This window comes from Heptranchias perlo, chromosome 3, assembly GCF_035084215.1.
Source record: "Heptranchias perlo isolate sHepPer1 chromosome 3, sHepPer1.hap1, whole genome shotgun sequence".
Lineage (NCBI taxonomy): Eukaryota > Metazoa > Chordata > Chondrichthyes > Hexanchiformes > Hexanchidae > Heptranchias > Heptranchias perlo.
The window spans coordinates 95,030,133-95,051,799 of record NC_090327.1 but is presented as its reverse complement, the minus strand read 5'-3'; the positions used below and the strand labels follow the sequence as shown (position 1 = coordinate 95,051,799).

The 21,667-nt window shown below is 39.6% G+C and overlaps 1 long non-coding RNA gene across 1 annotated transcript; it reads right to left on the bottom strand.

Moving 5' to 3' along the window:
- Nucleotides 1–986: 986 nt before the first annotated feature.
- On the bottom strand, nucleotides 987–21,181 carry LOC137306922 (uncharacterized). The gene is made up of 3 exons (XR_010958964.1): nucleotides 21,107–21,181; nucleotides 1,402–1,487; nucleotides 987–1,122 (listed from the first exon to the last, which is right to left on the bottom strand). It is a non-coding gene; the product is annotated as an uncharacterized lncRNA (long non-coding RNA).
- Between the last annotated feature and the right edge of the window lie 486 nt (nucleotides 21,182–21,667).

Sequence of the window (21,667 nt, the reverse complement as noted above, 5' to 3'; positions counted from 1 at the left end):
AGTTGCATGAGAACTTGATCCTTCAGAATAAAATGCACATATCTCAACTTCACACTTTTCAAAAGGCTATGCCTTTATGAGACTCCTTATTGTCAGGGAGTTCTCAGCTCCAGGCAATCTTGCTTTTTCATCTATTTAAATAGGTTTTTACATGGTTGCAATCATAACAAAAGCTACAATTGTAATTGACATCCTGTCTTCCAGATTTCTTCCTCAATGGCCCTTTTGTTACAACCCAAGCAGTACAAGAGGCACAGGCATGCATTTCCTTTCAGAATCGATCTTTGAATATACTTCTGAAAAGGGATGAAATCAGTTTCTTTAAAGAAACGTGGGCTTCTAACACCTTAAATTGAATAGTGGATGTGAAGAAAAGCCATTGTCTAAAATTTCACCACTTCCCCTAGGGGTCTAGCATATGTACAACCTCAGTGGAATTAGATAAGAGTTGTTCCAAAAATATGTTACTTTATCCCTTAGATTCGTAGCCACTATCCCACAGGGAGAGTAGAGCATTTATTTCAGATGCATTCTTGTTCCAAGTTGATTTCAAAACTATAGTAGATCTCAGGAAGCGGAAGCAATATATCATAATGGATCACTTCCACAGATAAAGGTAATGATCATCCTGATTTTTTTTGCTTGTTGAAGCTCAAAGTGAGCTCACCTCATGTGCCTGTCTATTTAAAAAGCCTAAAGTTTTTATGATTCTTTATAACAAATGTTTTAAGTACGCTGTCTAAATTTGAGTGTTAATGAAGGGAGATTTTCCGGTAGGCTACTGCTTGGTCAATCTCACTATCACTTGATGAAAACTAAATCGCCTTGCCTATAGACATCATGAAACTGCATAGCTGCGGTCTACATTTGAAAGGAAATGCATGTCTGTATTTCTTCGTTCTGTCGTCTTGCAGTATATTGTAAACAATTTTACAACACCAAGTTATAGTCCAGCAATTTTATTTTAAATTCACAAGCTTTCGGAGGCTTCCTCCTTCGTCAGGTAAATGTTACAGTATATTGACAGGGAAAGATTGTATTATCACTGTGCATGTTTACTTGATGGTGTTCACTGAAGTGTCCACAGCTGTTTATCTTAATGAGAAGTCCATGAAGTGAAAACTGCCAAAAGAAGCAAAAGTCATGGGGTTATGATCGGTATCTGAAATATATTCTACAGTTCACTCCATTTCCAGTCTGCCTTTAAGAAATACTTTTTCCAGAGTACGGTGCAGTGGTATTTTGCCACAGGACAAGTAGATCCGAGTAAATGAGAAAACTGCTGAATTTTACATGTGCATAAGTATGTGCAAAAAGTTCACTTGTGTTAGATTTTATTTAAAAGAATAAATGATAACTAACGAGATGAAAGCTGTCTTAAAAGGAGTTCAATTTGAATACCTGCCTGGTTACAAACTCTTGGTGAGTTATCAGTATTGGCTTTAGGCAGCTGCCAAATTATGGCTGTTGTGGCCTCCTCCTCTCATCTGCAAGAAAAAGCAAAGTCCAGCACCAAGAATTAAACTGTAGCTCCTATGGATCTGCTCAGGCCCTGTACACCATTGTAAGATTCTCAGGTCTGGAGAGAAGGTATATTTTAGATAACTTTGTGCATTTTTGACTTTAATATTGTATTGTTCTCTCACCATTATTCTCCCCTCTTATTGGGGGTATAATTCATGGACGTTATGTGTATGAACTTTGACACTGCATTTCAGCAGGCTATTCTACTGCAGGAGGTATCACGCCTGAGTCACTGGATAGCAAGTAGGACAGGCAACCCTGGCTGATTTTCCCTCTCCCACTCCCAGGGGTGCTGAGGCAAATTGTAGCACTCTTCTGCCACCCTGATTGAGATCAGCTAAATCAGCGTGGGCATGGGGCCCAACCTGTGTCCCTTCTGAACGTTCTAATTTGGATGTCCCAGTTCTGGTAATTTTACAAAGGGCATTAACCAGAAACACAAGATTTTGTACTCATCACTGTGCAAAAATGACCTGAACTGTAACTTTACTGAAAAAGAGGGAGATGCGAGAGGAGGGAGCTGGGTTTTTTTCATAACATTCCTATCAGATAAACTAGAACTTTTTGTTTATGTATACACATTTTTGGTAGTTTTTAAATTTTGTTACTCGCTTATAGTGCAAAAGCCCAAAATGACTGGTCATTTTTACATCCCTTTATAATCCACCCTTTATAATATTTTGTTTGATTAGTAACCATACTCTGTGTTGTTTTATAATGTTTAAAACAGCTGTGTATAAACCATTTAATAGTTCTATTGAACATATATTATATATATATAAGGACCTTATTTGAATGTTTAATATTGTTAAGGGGTTATGTGTTTTATTTAGATTAGTCACAGTTTAAAAAAGGGACCAGTTGGGGCACAGGAGAAATGATTTACCCTGCTGAGGTTCCCAAAATCCCAAAGTTTGTAAACTCTTGAGATGGTAAAAAGAAACTATTATGTCTACCATACAAGTCAATGGTAAAACAAAGACCTAATGTGTATTAAAGCCTTAAAGCACATCTGGTTCATTGACCTTCCAACTAATCTCTCAGATGGAAATGAATATGAGATTAATGCCCTGCTTGTACTGATAGTAGGTCAGAGTGCACCCAACATCTGCTGAAATCTAACAGTGTAGTTGATGTGGCTTCTGTAATAAAATGAAAGCACCTATAAGGGTAGTTTTAATGACTGGATTAAATTTCATGGCAATTCAATGTAAACTGAAAGTAGACTTACTTCTGAAACAACCCTCCCAGGTCACTTTACCTAAAGTTCATTTGTTATTATGATGCCCAATACAATCACCATTTGTTCAGTGATAAAAGTTTTTTAAAAATTCCTGTGAAGGTGCTGAGCTGAGAGTCAGCTGAGGAAAGAAAGCAACTTTTCTGAATCTAGCAAATGTAAATTCAACTGATTCTGTATTAGGAAAACTCGTCTCCGTGTAAACAAAGAATTATGCAGTGACAAAATGTCAATAGAGTATATTTTGCTCCAGTTCCTCTCAGCTGGATGTGAAACTGACAGTAATAGTGTTAATAAATTGCATGTGTTGCTGAGTTGTGAAAATACGTGCATTGTTTTCTGGATAAAAATGTGACCATATGCATTTTTAAATTCACCGTGAGCAGTAAATTGCCTGAATTTCACAGCTGTGCCCATTAATTTAAACTGATCTCAGTTTAGTGAATTTGGACATAATTTAAGGATGGATCACTCACTGCAGTAAAGCTCCACAATGCTGAGAAGGGATGTGGTTAATTTAGGCCAAGTGATTTGGATGGTGGAAATACGTCCCCATATCCAGTGACTGAAATCTTGGCTTGGAATGAACCTGTTACCTCTCTTCGTTCTAGTTGAGGACATGTAGATTGCTCTGTGAAAGTTCACCAAGAGGATATAGAAACAATAAAGATTTTGAATGAAACAAGTTCAAAATGCTTGTTCGTCTTTCATTTTTCAGTTGTGAAGATGGCCATTTCCAAAATGTTAACCTGCCTTTTCTTTTTTGCAGATACTGACTGAACTGCTGAGTGTTTCCAGCATTTTCTGCGTTTGTTAAAAGAAGCAGGTTTGTGTCGGAAGGATTAATGCAACTAGTGTGAATATAAATGTTGGGACTTTTGCAGAATGAAAAGCACGCGTTACCAGAGAATGCTTATGGACAACTACACTCGATCAGTAGGCAGGACGAGGGCATACCTCCAGCAGTGATGTGCATAGAGAATCTCAAAAGCCAGTTGGCATTCATGTCAACATCATCTCTGTACCATCACTATACAAATGACGTGGAGATGCCGGTGATGGACTGGGGTTGACAATTGTAAACAATTTTACAACACCAAGTTATAGTCCAGCAATTTTATTTTAAATTCACAAGCTTTCGGAGGCTTCCTCCTTCGTCAGGTGAACGATGTGAAAAGGAGGAAGCCTCCGAAAGCTTGTGAATTTAAAATAAAATTGCTGGACTATAACTTGGTGTTGTAAAATTGTTTACAATATACAAATGACAGTAGACGTCACTCCAAAAGCAATAAGCTCACAATGACTCAAGCAAAGGAGATTTCTGCCACTGATGTAGGTACATCAGGGTAGGTTGTAGATATAGGTACGAGTCTTCCGAATTGCCTGCTGTTCACTAGTTGGCTCAGCAGACACCTACCACTCTACCTCTGCTAGGGGAGCACTTAGGAGTAGGGTACATCCACAAGATCTATGCAGTAGTTCATGACTCAAGTAGATTCAGCAGAAAAACCCATTGAGCACATACACCACATGCCCTCAAGCAAAATAAAATTTATTCACTTCTAATATATCTTGTACTCTGTCACTTTTTTGTTTCTGCAAAATAAAGACTATCAGTTGGCCAGAAATAACACAACCTGAACATAAACAGTTCTTAGCTTCTTTACCTGTAGTTTTTGCTATCAATTCCAGGTTTATAAATATGTCCAATGGAAGAATCTCCAATTTATAACTTTCCAATTCAGAGTGTTACTGAAAATAGAATGTTAATTTTAAATGATTTATTACCAACCCCTAGTTTTAATTAAGGAAGAACTTGTATTTATATAGCATTTTTTCACATTCTCAGGACATTCCAAAGTGCTTCATATAGAATTAATTACTTTTGAAATGTAGTTACTATTGTTATATAGGTAAACCAGAATTGGGTACGGTAGCATAGTGGTAATGTTACTGTTACTGTTACTAGTAACCCAGAGGTCTGAACTAATAATCCGGAGTCATGAGTTCAAATCCCGCCATGGCAGCTGGGGAATTTAAATTCAATTAAAAAAAAAATCTGGAATTAAAAAAAACTAGTATCAGTAATGGTGGCCATGAAACGACCAGATTGTCGTAAAAACCCATCTGCCTTACTAATATACTTTAAGGAAGGAAACCTGCCGTACTTACCCGGTCTGGCCTATATGTGACTCTAGACCCACAGCAATGTGGTTGATTCTTAATCGGCCTCTGAAATGGCCGAGCAAGCCACTCAGTTGTGCAATCTCGCTACAGAAAGTCACAATAAGAATAAAACCGGACAGGCCACCCGGCAAGGTCCTCCTCACTAACATCTGGGGACTTGTGCCAAAATTGGGAGAGCTGTCCCACAGACTATTCAAGCAACAGCCTGACACAGCCATACTCTCAGAATTATACCTTTCAGCCAACATCCCAGACTCCTCTATCACCATCCCTGGGTATGTCCTGTCCCACTGGCAGGACAGACCCACCAGAGGTGGCAGTTCAGTGATATACAGTCAGGAGGGAGTGGCCCTGGGAGTCCTCAACATTGACTCCGGACGCCATGAAATCTCATGGCATCAGGTCAAACCTGGGCAAGGAAACCTCCTGCTGATTACCATCTACTGTCCTCCTTCAGCTTATGAATCAGTCCTCCTCCATGTTGAACATCACTTGGAGGAAGCACTGAGGGTGGAAGGGCACAGAATGTACTCTGGGTGGGGGACTTCAATGTTCATCACCAAGAGTGGCTTGGTAGCACCACTACTGACCGAGCTGGCAGAGTCCTGAAGGACATAGCTGCCAGACTGGGCCTGCAGCAGGTGGTGAGCGAACTAACCACAAGGGAAAAACCTACTTGACCTCATCCTCACCAATCTACCTGTCGCAGATGCATCTGTCCATGACAGTATTGGTAGGAGTGGCCACCGCACTGTCCTCGTGGAGACGAAGTCCCGTCTTCGCACTGAGGACACCATCCAACGTGTTGTGTGGCACTATCGCTGTGCTAAATGGGATAGATTCAGAACAGGGGGCATCCATGAGGCCCTGTGGGCCAACAGCAGCAGCAGAATTGTATTCCAGCACAATCTGTAACCTCATGGCCCGGCATATTCCTCACTCTACCATTACCAACAAGCCAGGGATTCAACCCTGGTTCAATGAGGAGTGTAGAAGTGCATGCCAGGAGCAGCACCAGGCGTACCGAAAAATGAGGTGCCAACCTGGTGAAGTGACAACACAGGACTACATGTATGCTAAATAGTGGAAGCAACATGCTATAGACAGAGCTAAGCGATTCCACAACCAATGGATCAGATCAAAGCTCTGCAGTCCTGCCACATCCAGTCATGAACGGTGGTAGACAATTAAACAACAAATGGGAGGAGGAGGCTCTGTAAACATCCCCAAACTCAATGATAGCAGAGTCCAGCACGAGAGTGAGAAAGACAAGGCTGAAGCGTTTGCAACCATCGTCAGTCAAAAATGCCAAGTGGATGATCCATCTTGGCCTCCTCCCGATATCCCCACCATCACAGAAGCCAGTCTTCAGCCAATTCGATTCACTCCACATGATATCAAGAAACGGCTGAGTGCACTGGATACAGCAAAGGCTATGGGCCCCGACAACATCCCAGCTGTAGTGCTGAAGACTTGTGCTCCAGAACTAGCTGCGCCTCTAGCCAAGCTGTTCCAGTACAGCGACAACACTGGTATCTACCCGACAATGTGGAAAATTGCCCAGGTATGTCCTGTCCACAAAAAGCAGGACAAATCCAAACCGACCAATTACCGCCCCATCAGTCTACTCTCAATCATCAGCAAAGTGATGGAAGGTGTCGTTGACAGTGCTATCAAGCGGCACTTACTCTCCGCCAGGACCACTCGGCTCCAGACCTCATTACAGCCTTGGTCCAAACATGGACAAAAGAGCTGAATTCCAGAGGTGAGGTGAGAGTGACTGCCCTTGACATCAAGGCAGCATTTGACCGAGTGTGGCACCAAGGAACCCTAGTAAAATTGAAGTCAATGGGAATCCGGGGGAAATCTCTCCAGTGGCTGGAGTCATACCTAACACAAAGGAAGATGGTAGTGGTTGTTGGAGGCCAATCATCTCAGCCCCAGGACATTGCTGCAGGAGTTCCTCAGGGCAGTGTCCTAGGCCCAACCATCTTCAGCTGTTTCATCAATGACCTTCCCTCCATCATAAGGTCAGAAATGGGGATGTTCACTGATGATTGCAGTGTTCAGTTCCATTCATAACCCCTCAGATAATGAAGCAGTCCGTGCCCACGTGTAGCAAGACCTGGACAACATCCATGCTTGGGCTGATAAGTGGCAAGTAACATTCGCGCCAGACAAGTGCCAGGCAATGACCATCTCCAACAAGAGAGAGTCTAACCACCTCCCCTTGACATTCAACGGCATTACCATCGCCGAATCCCCCACCATCAACATCCTGGGGGTCACCATTGACCAGAAACTTAACTGGACCAGCCACATAAATACTGTGGCTACAAGAGCAGGTCAGAGGCTGCAGCAAGTAACTCACCTCCTGACTCCCCAAAGCTTTTCCACCATCTGCAAGGCACAGGTCAGAAGTGTGATGGAATACTCTCCACTTGCCTGGATGAGTGCAGCTCCAACAACACTCAAGAAGCTCAACACCATCCAGGACAAAGCAGCCCGCTTGATTGGCACCCCATCCACCACCCTAAACATTCACTCCCTTCAACACCGGCACACTGTGGCTGCAGTGTGTACCATCCACAGGATGCACTGCAGCAACTCGCCAAGGCTTCTTCGACAGCACCTCCCAAACCCGCGACCTCTACCGCCTCGAAGGACAAGGGCAGCAGGCACATGGGAACAACACCACCTGCACGTTCCCCTCCAAGGCACGCATCATCCTGACTTGGAAATATATCACCGTTCCTTCATCGTCGCTGGGTCAAAATCCTGGAACTCCCTACCTAACAGCACTGTGGGAGAACCTTCACCATACGGACCACAGCGGTTCAAGAAGGCGGCTCACCACCGCCTTCTCAAGGGCAATTAGGGATGGGCAATAAATGCTGGCCCTGCCAGCAACGCCCACATCCCATGAACGAATAAAAAAAAATTCTGAGGACATTCCAAAGTGCTTCATGTAGAATTAATTACTTTTGAAATGTAGTTACTATTGTTAGATAGGTAAACCCAGGTTATAAATTTTGCATACAGCAAGATCCTACAAACAGCTATAACTACCGCTGTGTGTGTGAGGTTTACAGCTTTCTCTGTCTTGTGTGTTGTGCCTTATTGTGGAAGCCTAAGTTGAGGGTTTTTTAGGTCCTGCAGGACTGTCTAGGTTCAATTGGTTCTTGGTTGGTCTTGAGATCTATGCCAGTCTGAAGGGAACTTTGATTGGGATGCCTGCAGGGCTCTCTTCACATTAAAGTTCTCAAACAGCAAATGAGTTGAATGACTAATCTATTTCGGCCAGAACTTCCTCCTTTTAGAAAGAAAAAAAGAACTCGCATTTATATAGCACCTTTCACAACCTCAGGACATCCCAAATGACAGGGCAGCCAATTAAGTACTTTTGGAGTGTAGTGACAGTTGTAATCACAGCAACCAATTTGCACACAGCAAGGTCCCACAAACAACAATGAGATAATCTGTTTTAGTGAAGTTGGTTGAGGGATAAATATTGGCCAGGACACTAGGGAGAATTCCCTTGCTCTTCTTCGAAATAGTGCCATTGGGTCTCAGTTTAGTGTCTCAGCTGAATACAGCACCTTTGACAGTGCAACACTCCCTCAGTACTGCATTGGAGTACCAGCCTAGGTTTTGTGCTCAAGTCTTTGGAGTGGGACTTGAACCCACAACCTTCTAACTCATAGGTAAGAGTGCTACCACTCAGCCAAGGCTGACACAAGTAGTGCCATGAAGTTCTTAATGCCCACATAAATAGGCAAATGGGGCCTCAAGTTAACATTATGTCGGAAAAGCAGCACCTCTGACAATGCAATTCTAATTATGTGCTCAGTCTCAGAGTGGAGTTTGATCTCACAATCTTCTGACTCAGAGGCAAGTGTATTACTAGCTGAGCCAAGCTGACACATACCAAAATATAACTTGCAGATATTTGGTGAAAGTCTGATATATTTGATTTTCCTTTTTGTGTCAATTTGTTATAGAATCTACTTTTCATTTTATTTATTTCCCCTCCAATTTACCCCTCATCTCATTGAACACGGGAACAATTACAGACAAGCCTGAACCTGCCCTATGCACCGACCATAACTAAGACTTCCAGTAAGAGTTGCTGGATAATGATGAGGAGTAGAAACCCTGCCCAATTTTTCATCTCCCTAAACCAGGGATGCTGAGCCCAATTGTAGCCACCTTCAATGCTGCCTCCACTGAGACCAATTAATTTAGCACAATCTGCTTTTAATTTCATTATATAAATGAGAAGTTCTACATTTTCATTTTGAATGTTATGATGACTTGGTGCCAATTTTCTAAATAATTACTTTCCCCTTACTGGAGCCAGCTGGCTATTGTACAAATGGAATGGATTGTCTTCAGCTGTCAAATTTTGACTTGTATTCAGGTTTTTAGCAGATCAGTCATCTTTCAAAGAGGCACAAAAAAATATTAACAGCTGCAAAAAGGGAATATGAAAAAAAACTTGTTTAATATAAAGGCTTATAGTCAAAGTTTTTATAAGTATATTAAGAGTAAAAGAGTGGTTAGGGGAGAAGTGGGCCTATTAAAGACAGACACAGGCGATACGAGACAACAAGGTAATGGTGGATTTATTAAACAAGTACTTTGTATCCATTTTGAAAATAAGGAAGAGAATAAAATACCGGTGATAGAAGGGAAACCAAAAATAAATCAAAGGGAGGAACTTGATTAGGGAATTGCAGAAATGTTAGTCATAATCATTCAAAGCTCTCTTGATTTGAGAATTATTCTGTTAGATTGGAAATTTGCTAATGTCACTCCATTATTTAAGAACGGTGGGAGAGAGAAACTAGGTAACTCCAGGCCTGTCAGTTTAATTACTGTTGTGGAGAAAGCTACTTGAATCTGTCATTAGGGATAGTGTGATTGAGCACTTGAACAAATATGAGTTGATCAGAGAGAGCCAACATGGCTTTATTAAGGGTAAGTCCTGTCTGACTAATCTAGTTGAATTTTTTGAGGAGGTCACTAATAAAGCAGTTAAAGGAGTGTCTATGAAAGTTCTCTATATGGACTTCCAGAAAGCATTCGATAAGGTTCCACACAAGGGATTATTAGCAAAAATGAGAGCGGATGGAATTGGAGTTAGTCTTTTGACTTGGAAGGTAGGAGACAGAGACTGAGGATAAAGGGAATGTATTCTGATTGGTAAGATGTGACTAGAGTTGCACCCCCCCCCCCCCAGGGATCTGTTCTGAAGCCTCTACTTTTCACGATATTTATTAATTACTTGGATGAAGGAATAGAGAGTTGTATATCCAAGTTTGCAAATTACACCAAGTTAGGAGGGGTAGTAAGTAGTGCAGATGGAAGCAGGAAGTTGCAAAGGAACATAGACCGATTAAGTGAGTGGGCAAATGGAGTTCAATGTGGGCAAGTGTGAGGTCATCCACTTTGGACTTAAGAAAGATAAATCGGTGTATCTTCTAAATGGTGAGAAATTTGGAACTGTAGAGAAGCAAACTGATTTAGGAGCCCAAGAACACAAATCATTAAAAGCCAGTGGACAAGTGCCAAAAGCAATCAAAAAGGCTAACAGAATCATAGAATCATATAGCACAGAAGAAGGCCATTCAGCCCATTGTGCCTGTGCCAACTCTTTCAAAGATCTGTCCAATTAGTCGCACTCCCTGCTTTTTCTCCATAGCCTTGCAAATTTCTCCTTTTCAAGTATATATCCAATTTCTTTTTGAAAGTTACCACTGAATCTGCTTCCACCATGCTTTCAGGCAATGCATTCCAAATCATAACAACTCTGTGTAAAAAAATTTCTCCTCATTTCCCCCCTTGATTTTTTGCCAATTATCTTAAATCTATGTCCTCAGGTTATCGACCCTCCTGCAGTAGAAACAGTTCCTCCCTATCTACTCTAACAAAACCCCTCAGAATTTTGAACACCTCTATTCAATCTCCCTATAACCTTCTCTGCTCTAAGGAGAATAATTCCAGCTTCTCTAGTCTCTCCAAATAACTGAAGTCCCTCATCACTGGTATCATTCTGGTAAATCTCTTCTGCACCCTCTCCAAGCCCTTGGCATCCTTCCTAAAATACTCCAGCTGAGGTATAACCAGTGATTTATAAAGGTTTACCATAACTTCCTTGCTTTTGTACTCTGTGCCTCTATTATAAAGCCAAGGATCCCATATGTTTTTTTAAAAAACAGCCTTATCAACTTGTCTTGCCACCTTCAAAGATTTGTATATGAATGTTGGCCTTTATCTCAAGGGGGCTGGAATACAAAGGGGAGAAAATTAAGCTTCAATTGTATACAGCCTTCGTCAGACCCCATTTGGAGTATTGCATTTAGTTTTGGGTACCACACCTCAGGAAGGATATATTGGCCTTGAAGGGGGTACAGCGCAGATTCACTGGAATGATACCAAGGCTTAGAGGGTTAAATTTTGAGGACAGGTTGCATAAACTTGGCTTGTATTCCCTTGTGAACTCTGTGTTCCTCCAATTCTGGCCTCTTGTGCATCCCTGACTTCCTTTATCTCACATTGGCAGTTATGCCTTCAGTCGTCTGGGCCCCAAGCTCTGGAATTCCCTCCCTATACCTCTGCGCCCTGCCACCTCTCTACCTTTAAAATGCTCTTTAAAACCTACCTCTTTGTCCACACTTTTGGTCACCTGTCCTAATGTCCCCTTCTTTGGCTTGGTGTCAATTTTTGTCTGATTACGCTTCTGTGAAGCACATTGGGACATTTTACTATGTTAAAGGTGCTACTTAAATGCAAGATGTTGTTTATAGGTGATCTGATTGAGTTGTTTAAAATTTTAAAAGAATTTGACAGGGTAGATATAGAGAAACTATTTCCTCTGGTGGGGGAATCAAGAACAAGGGGAGATAATAAAATTAGAGCTCAGCCTTTCAGGAGCGAAATCAGGAAGCACTTTTTCACACAAAGGGTAGTAGAAATTTGGAACTCTCTCTCTCTCTCCCTCTTTCTCCCCCTCTCCCCCAAAAGGCTGTGGATGCTAAGACAATTGGAGCTTTCAAGACGGAGATTTTTGTTAGGTAAGGGTATCAAGGGATATGGAGCAAAGGTGAGAAAATTGAGTTGAGGTGCAGATCAGTCATGATCTAGTTGAATGGCAGAGCAGGCCCAAGGGGCTGAATGGCCTACTCCTGATCCTAATGTTACTATGTTACTTAGACATGACAAGATCATCATCAGCAGGCACCAAACCAAATGTTCAGCTGCTACCAGTCCTTTTGAATCTCATTTGTGTGACCACTCTTCATGACTAAGCCTAAGAGTAGGTTGTTCAACCATGGTGGTGTACATAACTTAGTTCCATTTTGTCCTTACTCGACACACACTTTTCAGAAGGGGTCCCTGAATAATGATCAGGAACAGAAGCACTGGTTTATTTTTGTTATTGAGGTCAATTGTAGATACCCCACTGCCACCTGGCCTAAATTCCACACATCTAAGGGGCTAAACCTTCTGTATGGCTCAGTACTACACAAGGTGCAATTACTCTCAGAACTTGTAGAAGAATGGACAGTTGTGCATTAACGGTAGTTGTTGCCATAGATTTATAAGTGGTATTTATTTAAAGTTGAATATGCTCCCTGTGATATTCCTTTAAGTGGTGTGAAGGAACAATTATGATACAATGAAAAAGCTGTGACAGCTGAATGATTATTGTGACATTACTTTTACTGTGAAACACAATGAATAGATTGTTAGGGGGTGGGCGACAGAAGTCACTATTCCTGCTGCGGCCGAAAATAATATTTTAAACTGGCAAAATAGTAATATAGGGTGCATATATGAAGCATTGTTCAGAGACCAAGCTGCCTAAGCACTGAATGTCTTTATCTAACAACCAACACGATCTTCCTGTTATCATTAAAAAAGAGGGAATACTGTTGTAATGAATGAACTTTTGAAACATGACCGAAACTTAAAGCTACCCAATAATCTTTCTCAAATACGTTATCTGTTCTCAGACCTGTTCCTGACCGTTCTTTGTTGCTGGGTCCCAAAGATCAAGGTATATCGGGTTAGGCCATGCCAAACATTCCGTTCTCTTTGTTGTGCACCAACACTTTTCTAAACAGTATACTGGAAAGCATTTTTTCCAATTCGGTTTTATTAAATGTTCACGGTACAATTGTTCAAGGAAATTATTGTAATGAATTTATGCCCAATCACACAACAGTGGTTGCTGCCAAGCCCTTAGATTTGATCACCTTCAATGCTGATCTTGGTTATGTAAGGCACGAACAGTTAGGTACTTTTATTTCTAAAATGATGTAACAGGAAAGTAGTTTAGAACTAAAATGAAGATAAATGTGCTTGACAGCAGTATAAGATGGTTTAACCATCCCCAGTCTGTCTCGTTAGCCTCATAGAAAACCTTAAATATTAAATTTGAAGTGTGCTTTAAGGCCAAATTAGTTATAAATTTTGGGTAAGTTGAAAGTTACATTAATACATGCAGACAGGAAGGAAACATGCAGTTAGGGTTTTACGACATTATTTACCAGAGCGTGTCAGGCACAAGCTGAGAGACTGAACTGCCAACTTGGCTTACTCCCTGCGCCTGTCAGTAATTAAGTCATTCCTGTTTTTGTATTAAGAGCAGAAAAACGATAGGTCTAGTGAAACAAGACCACTCCAAAAATGTCTCTTTTAGCCGAAAGGGCAGACATGAATAATAATCTCTTATTGGACAAAATAAGAAGTTGGAGATTTGATATCTCCCTCTGGTGTTTTTAATTTTGATTATGGGAAAACATTTGTAACTACTTGATATTGTAAAATAAATACTATGTTGACGTCATACTGAGCTGGGTGCTTTCAATCTGCTGAGGTTTATTTTACGCTTAAGTGTAATAAGAGTGGCTTGGAATACAAAGTATTTATTTGACTACTGATTAGTCTTGAAACTCTTTTGCAATTTAATATCCAATTTATTCAACTCTTCCCAATTATCAGTATTGATTTCTGTCATGTTAAACACCAAAAACAAATCTTAATGTTTTACAATGCACTGTTTAATGTAAAACTTTTACGTGGGAAATTTTCAAAATTATGCATAGTAGGTGGTTGTCAGGACAGTTTAAAACTATACTTAACCATGTATTATGCGCAGTGTGCAAAATATATTCAAATACCTACGTGTTAATTCAACAGCTAAAAGTGCCCATGGTAATGGTAAGCAAAAGAAAAACGAGGATTTTGACACAGTTCAAATGACTTTATAATCTTTCCTTTTCTTTCATGTGAAAGTCTTTCATGTGAAATATTCCATAATTTTAAGATTCATAATACACAGCCTATGAACAAATATAACAATGTTGTCAACTTGACTAATTAAGGGTCTAAATCTTACTGTTAGAGTGAATGTTCAACATTATTTTTAAAGCAATATTTAATTGAACAGTTGGATATTTTAACAACGTGTTAGGAAGACCATTGGGAGCACATTTCTTTTCGCCATGATAGTGGTGCGATAAAAGAAACATTTTTCCCAGCAGCATTGCGGATAATTTGGACACAGTTAAAACAATAGAATGATTTTGTATCTGAACAAACATCACCTTGCCTTGTAACTTTGCTTCCTTACCTTACAGAATCGTTCTTGCTTGGCTGTCTATATACACTGCTTATCATTATTGCCAAAAGGAGACAATTTGAACTTTCCCCTCTTCCGACAAATATTTGCAATTCTTCCACTGAAGCATTCAAAACATCTTTCTATGTTGTCTATCTGTCTGTTAATAACAGCATTCCGGTCAACTTATTAACAACCGTCGCCATCAAACATACTCAATATAATCATGCATGTTTATTACATGTAGATGTTAAACATTCCAATAAAAGCCGTTATTATAATTCTATATTAAGGTGGGTAAAATTTCATCCAAAATGGTGAACTGCCATATACTTTACAATGGTACTGTACCTGGATTTGTGGGGTGGGGGGAACACACCTCTAAATGTGAACAGTATGTTCTATAATTCAAGGGTTGGCGAGGGTGTTGTTACACCGCAGGGATGCGACTTAAAACGTAGCAACCTTCTGATTACTAACAGTTAGCAACTGGAAATGAGTATCGATAGGTGTCGATATGTACTTAGTATGAGCAGATCAAAATGGTTTTATCCAGACACCAGATACGCCAATTAGTACTTAGTCACGCCCTAATTACTATTTTCTATGATATGCTCCATTCTGCTCCTATGAATGAATTCAGCTTTTTTCAAGGTTAGAACTACAGAATTCATAACTCCACGTACATTTCTGCAATTTGCTTCTCGCACGTCAATAAATTGGATTAAATAAAAATGAGAAAACTATCTGTCTTTTAAATAATCAAAACAAGTGCAAAAGCAGGGGCGTAAAAGTTCGTACAGCAACAGAGTGGAGATATTGGTGTGTACAAATAGGTTTCTTTGCACGAAATGCAAGCTATAGGTTAGTCTTTTTCTTAACTATCTGCTGCTGCTCCTTTTCCAGGTTACCGATTGGGAAAATTAAACAGTTTATTTCCTGAATATTTTATTTTGTCCGTCGGGTGCGTAAGAAACTAGACCAAGAGCAGTCCCCAAATATCAGACCCCCGTCAAAGAAGTACCGTACAGCTCACACTTCGCAAACATAAGTATAATTAAGTTATTTCAATTTCTTCTCAGTTATTTTTAGATATTATTACCAATATTGACCTGTTCTAAGAACGCAACTGTGCAAAAAATATTTTTATGAAGACAATTACATATAATACAAATTATTTACATATTAATTAAATGATTTATATTTGTTTATATAGACGAGCGTTAAACCTATACAAGTCATTAGTTAGGCGGCGGTTAGAATATTTTGTTATTTATGGGCGTTTTTAGGAAATACGTGAAGGCCAGGGAGAAGGTGCAGCAGAGATGGTGCCAGGGATGAGGGGCCTTAGTTATCCGGAGAGACTAGAGAATCTACGGCTCTTTTATGTAAAACAAAGTAGTTTAAAAGGATATCTGATAGAGGTGTTCAAAATTATAAGGAGTTTTGATATTTGATCAAATAAATCTGTAAAAACTATTTCCGCTAGGTGGTGAGTGGATAACCAGGGGACCATTCATTTAAGATCATTACATAAGAACCAAGGGAGAGGTTTGGATTATTTTATGCAAGGGTTGTTAGGACATGGAATGCCCTACCAGAAACAATGGTGGAGGCAGAATCCATAATAGCTTTTAAAAGGGAACTGGATAAAATTGGAAAAAGAAAAATATTGAAGGGCAGGGTAGTGGGACTAAATGTACAGCTCGTTCAGAGAGCCAACAAAGGCGCGATGGGCCAAATGAACTCCTCCTGCGTGGGAACCAAAGACCCACCACTGATTTTAAGTACATTGCAATTTTTGACAATATTAAATGAACTGAATTTCTAACAATTATAGTGTTTGAAGACTAATAATCCTGTCAACCTTATTGATAATTTTAGGTTGCTGCTCGGACTATTCGGTTCTCGCATAACTATTAGTAAAAGAGTTGGTGTGGAAAGGCGGAACGTGATTTTAACAAAATTCAAAGTAAAGGATAAAAATATAAAGCCATATTTTCACTCTTCAGAAATGTGTTAAAATTAACAATTTCCTGTTCCTTAGTAGCATCTGCCCATCAAACTAGCGATGCATCTGCGGTTCCTGTGGTTAGGTTCGTGTCTTATCAACTGGATAATTTCGTCAGGCAGAAATTGCCCTTTTGGCAGTACCTGCATTTATGATGATTCTCAGTTAAAGGGAAGCTTAATCGCTAGCACATGGCAACAAGCTATATACATCCGGCTGTACATTGAGGAAATCAGAATACACAAGCATTCTGTTGAGATCTGAGGAATACTTTCCCCTGTGTACCGTTTAAGAGAAATGGTTAAATGGGTTTACAAGAGGAAGAAAATGTGCAAATTAGAGTTTAAACAAGAATACAATCAGATTTTGTGAAGCACACGTCAACATTGCTATTTTTAATATTCAAAATGCAGCCATTTACATGATTTTAGGTCCTATTCTAATCTGTTTTAAATGAAATATATACAGTCACTGCTGTATTGCTCCTTGTTGAATGAAAGAGACACATGGACAATAAAAACACTATATGCAGAATCGATTTACTCTAATTGGACTATTGTTGTGTGTACTAAAGGTATATAAAATTAAGATTTATTTTATTCCTTTTCATAAAATGAAGTGTCGGATTCTGCACACATGGTTCTTTGATGCTAAAAATCAGCTTGGTCATAGGCGTGGGAGGTTGTAGCAACAGTCTAGTTTGAAGGCCATCTCCCCAGTACAGCCATTGTCCTAAACGTTTGCTGCCACCATTAATTCATCCACATTGAAGATAAAGTCAGGGAGAGAAAAAAACAAACGTCATAGAACAAACAAGCACAGAGTGTCCGAAGTTTGAACCAATGCCCACAGCTGATAACTGGAGCGAACTGGTATTAACGAATTAGTGCATCCAATCAGCTTTAATTCAGTAACCAGTACAAAGACGAGTCATCTGAACATTTGCAAAGAACAATGGTTATTAGGAGAGAGCTGGTACGGTAAGCCCTCTCCTAACCTTATCTTTTAACTGGATTTTCGGATGGAGTTGAGTTCTGCTGGATTGATAGTTTGAAAATGAGCAGTGTTGTGTCTTGCATTTAAACATTGCTTTATTTAGATACAGTTCTTCCTCTCAACTGCCACTACCTTGAAACATTATTCAAATGAATCCTTTTAATGAAAACACTGCTAGTATGTCAATTTTTTATCTAATTAACCAGTGTATTAGAATAATTGGTACAAAAGTATTTTTATTTCAAAAAGATATGCATTTAAACATATTTACATAACATTGACAAGTTCTCAGCTGTTTCTCAATGCCCAATGTGTGAATTTCGGGAATGAAATGTCAAGTATTCCTCGATGTATCCGTTTTTATCAGAATAAATGTTGATTAGGAACACTGATGTAATCGGACACCCCGAGGAAGGAAGGCAAAGCGAATCCAGATGTGGTTTACTGACTAACTTCTTGAACAGGACTTTGGTCCAACGGTGCTGTGGAAACGCGCAGGTCTCTGCACATCACCACATGACGATATTATTCGAGCTAGTCATTCGCTTTTAATGACCTTCAGTTCACTCCTAATCAATTACAAGGGCACTAAAAGCGGATGTGGTTGAAATGTGATAAAGTGTGAGCGGTTCAATGTGTGAACGGTGACTGATTATTGTCGAGAGGAAAAAGAACGGATGCTCTTCAGGGTAACGGTTCGAACCCATTGATAGCCATATGCATTGAATGAAGTTTATTTCGGAACAGTCTCTCAAATCACTTTTATAGTATAAAGCGTCAAGTTTTAAAACAGAAAATGGCAGTACAGTTTATTTTCCAAGAATTGAAGCAAATATTTATCGATATAAAAGGCAGTCTAGACCATAAATTTTGTTATATATATTTGGGGGATAACATTGTATGTAATTATCAACAATACTTCTAATGGTATTTGCATATAGCAGAGACTGTTATACGATGATTCTGCAATGTTATTTGCCCCCCCGCCCAAGAACAGTAGCGTGGTCGGCATCGTAATGAGAAAAAATAAACTAAAATCTCACGGAGAGGAAAAAAACCAAAATCTCAAACACTGGGAACAAACACTGCCTGAAGCAAGAAGAAGGAATTTTCAGGACTATTTTGTAATATGCATATCATAATGAACCTTTCTACAATCACGGTCAGATAGCCAAGCAGTACTGCATATCTTACAGACTTTTGTTGATCCCTGCAAATAGTGGCACGGAATTTTCTGCAAATAGACATATTTCCAAGGATACCCTGTAAGTATTGACATACTCCAGGATGTCAATCCTAACGTCGAAAAGACAGTGCCGGCACCACTAGTGCTATTTTTGCACTAAATCAATTTATTTGTGTATAAAGTAATAAGAACAACTACTAGTGTTCAACAATTACAGAATGAAAAATATAATATGGAATTCCCAAAACACTGCGGCATACGGTATCCCTCGTCGTAGAACGATATGAATCTGCTGACCTTGCAGTCCTCTTGAATTTTGAAAACCTACGTTCTACACCAGGTTCAATGTCTTCAGGTAATAGTAAATCTGATAGCTTTGGTTTCTACCTCAGTGTAAAATTTCAATGGAAACGCAACACTCCAATTATAAGGAAAACATCTAATTTCACCATCATGTTGTAAATGATAATTGTCAGTATATTTAAGGCAGTACTCCAATCCAAGGATTCAGATACACCAAAATAAATCACCCCAGCCGCCTTCTTGTGTTTTATGACATCCTCTTAACCTTCCAAATGGTCTATTGGCTTCCAATCAATAGTTCTAACCTTACACGAATCCTGCCCAAAAAGAAACATGGGGATTTTCCGCAAATTACATTTCTAATGCACCAGAGAGCTATGAAAATGTCCACTGAGATTTTCTGCGGCCAATTTGTTGTAGCATATGCTACTCATTATCTTGGGCTCTGGGTGGGGTATTTAAGAAGTGAATCAGACAAACATACTAGTAAAAGTGAACAAATAGGAAATAACAAGATAGATAAAAAAGGGGGAAAGTAAGAATAACAGACTGGTAAAATGAAAGAAAAAGTACATTTAATGTAAACATAAGTGTCGTTTATTTTTCCCAATAATGCACATAAATGAGAACAAGGAATACATGAATGCTTCCTTTACTGTGCACTCCCATCTATGTGGACAAGGAATTACAGGAAAAAGATGAATGACATACACATCCTTATGATCAGGACATGGGGCACTGGGTATCTATTATCATTCATTTACGCCATAGACCGATTAAGTGCTATCCTTGCAAAAAGCAGCAGTTATTACCGGTAAACATGTTTACTGCGGTTATATCATGGTAGACAAATTAATAATTTTCATTACTTGACTTAAGCCAACGTAGATGCACCAATGTTTGCTTGGTGATATTTAACAAAGATGTGGAGATGCCGGTGATGGACTGGGGTGGACAAATGTAAGGAATCTTACAACACCAGGTTATAGTCCAACAGTTTTATTTGAAAATCACAAGCTTTCGGAGCTTTCCTCCTTCGGTAACCTGGTGTTGTAAGATTCCTTACATATTTAACAAAAGTATTCACAAGTGGGTAATTTCTTAGTATAATAGATCCTCAACTTTAAAGTTTAATTTTGTTTTGCAAGTATCTGGTGTCAATTCTTTTCTTGGTAAAATGAATGAAGATTTTTTAAACCATTTCTGGACAGACACATTTTGCACCCTTACTAAGAATATAGTCCTTTACAAATGCAAAAAAGCACAAGTGCCCGTCTTAAACATCCAATGAAGTTGGCGCACAGATGTTACTCTAGCCTGATTTAGAACCAAAAGCCACTACTGAGTAGTCAACCAATCAGAATTCACTGAGAATGTGAGCGATCGAGTCCTGGTTCCACTTCCGGTCACATGATTGAAAGGGTTGCGACACGAAGTGTTGTGATTGCACGTGAAGGATGGCTTTTCGGTGACACTATATCAAGTTGAGCAGCAACGATGGTGGTCAGGAGGAGGTAACATGGCAGTTAATGGAAGCCACTTTGATAATCTTTGGAAATTTTTATTATTTTTTCATATCTGGGAGTCATAATCCAGCCCTTAAGTTTATTTAAAGGCAACTTGCACAAAGTTGTCACAAGAGCTAACTTCTATTAACGTACCTTTAATTTCCAAGCAAGTTACCAGAAGTTTTGCCTGCAAATTTTATGTTGAGTGCCTATTGTAAATACCAGTTTTAAAAAACCTAACTGATGACTTTGCACATCCTTGAATGGATAGTCCTGCTGACTTGTAAAGGGACAGATCTTAATGAGCCTGCCATGTTTGTTTACATATAGTGCTGTTGGTGAGTTAGACCTAGCCTGGGCTGAAAATGGGTAAGCTGTAGGTTCTCAATTTAGCTCTAATGAAAAATAGAGCCTCTCCTTCCGATGGCATTCAGTGTTTCTAGCCTTTTCCTGTTGTCTCTTTTTTGGAAAAAATGTATTTATACAACAAAATGGCAGGATGAGAACTGTACCTGTAACTCACCATATGCCAATTTCTGGATCTTGGTATCCAATCAGCTGAAAGTATCATTGCATGGTTTAGACACTCCTGAATAGGAAAGAAAGAAAGATTTTACATTTATATAATGCCTTTCAAGACCTCTGGATGTCCCAAAGTGCTTTACAGCCAATGAAATAATTTATGAAGTGTAGTCACTGTTGTAATGTATGAAATGCAGCTGCCAATTTGTGCAAAGCAAGTTCCCACAAATGGCAAATGAGATAATGACTAGATAATCTGTTTTTAGTGATGTTGGTTGAGAGATAAATATTGGCCAGGACACCAGGGAGAACTCTCCTGCTCTATCATCAATTAGTGCCATGGGATCTTTTATGTCCACTTGAGAGGGCAGATGAGGCCTCGGTTTAACATCTTATCCGAAAGACAGCATCTCTGACAGTGCATCACTCCATCAGTACTGCAATGGGAGTATCAGTTTGGATTATGGGCTCAAGTCTCTGGAGTGGGATTTGAATCTAGAACCTTCTGACTTAGAGGCAAGAGTACTACCCACTGAGCCAAGGCTGACATGTGGGAAGGGAA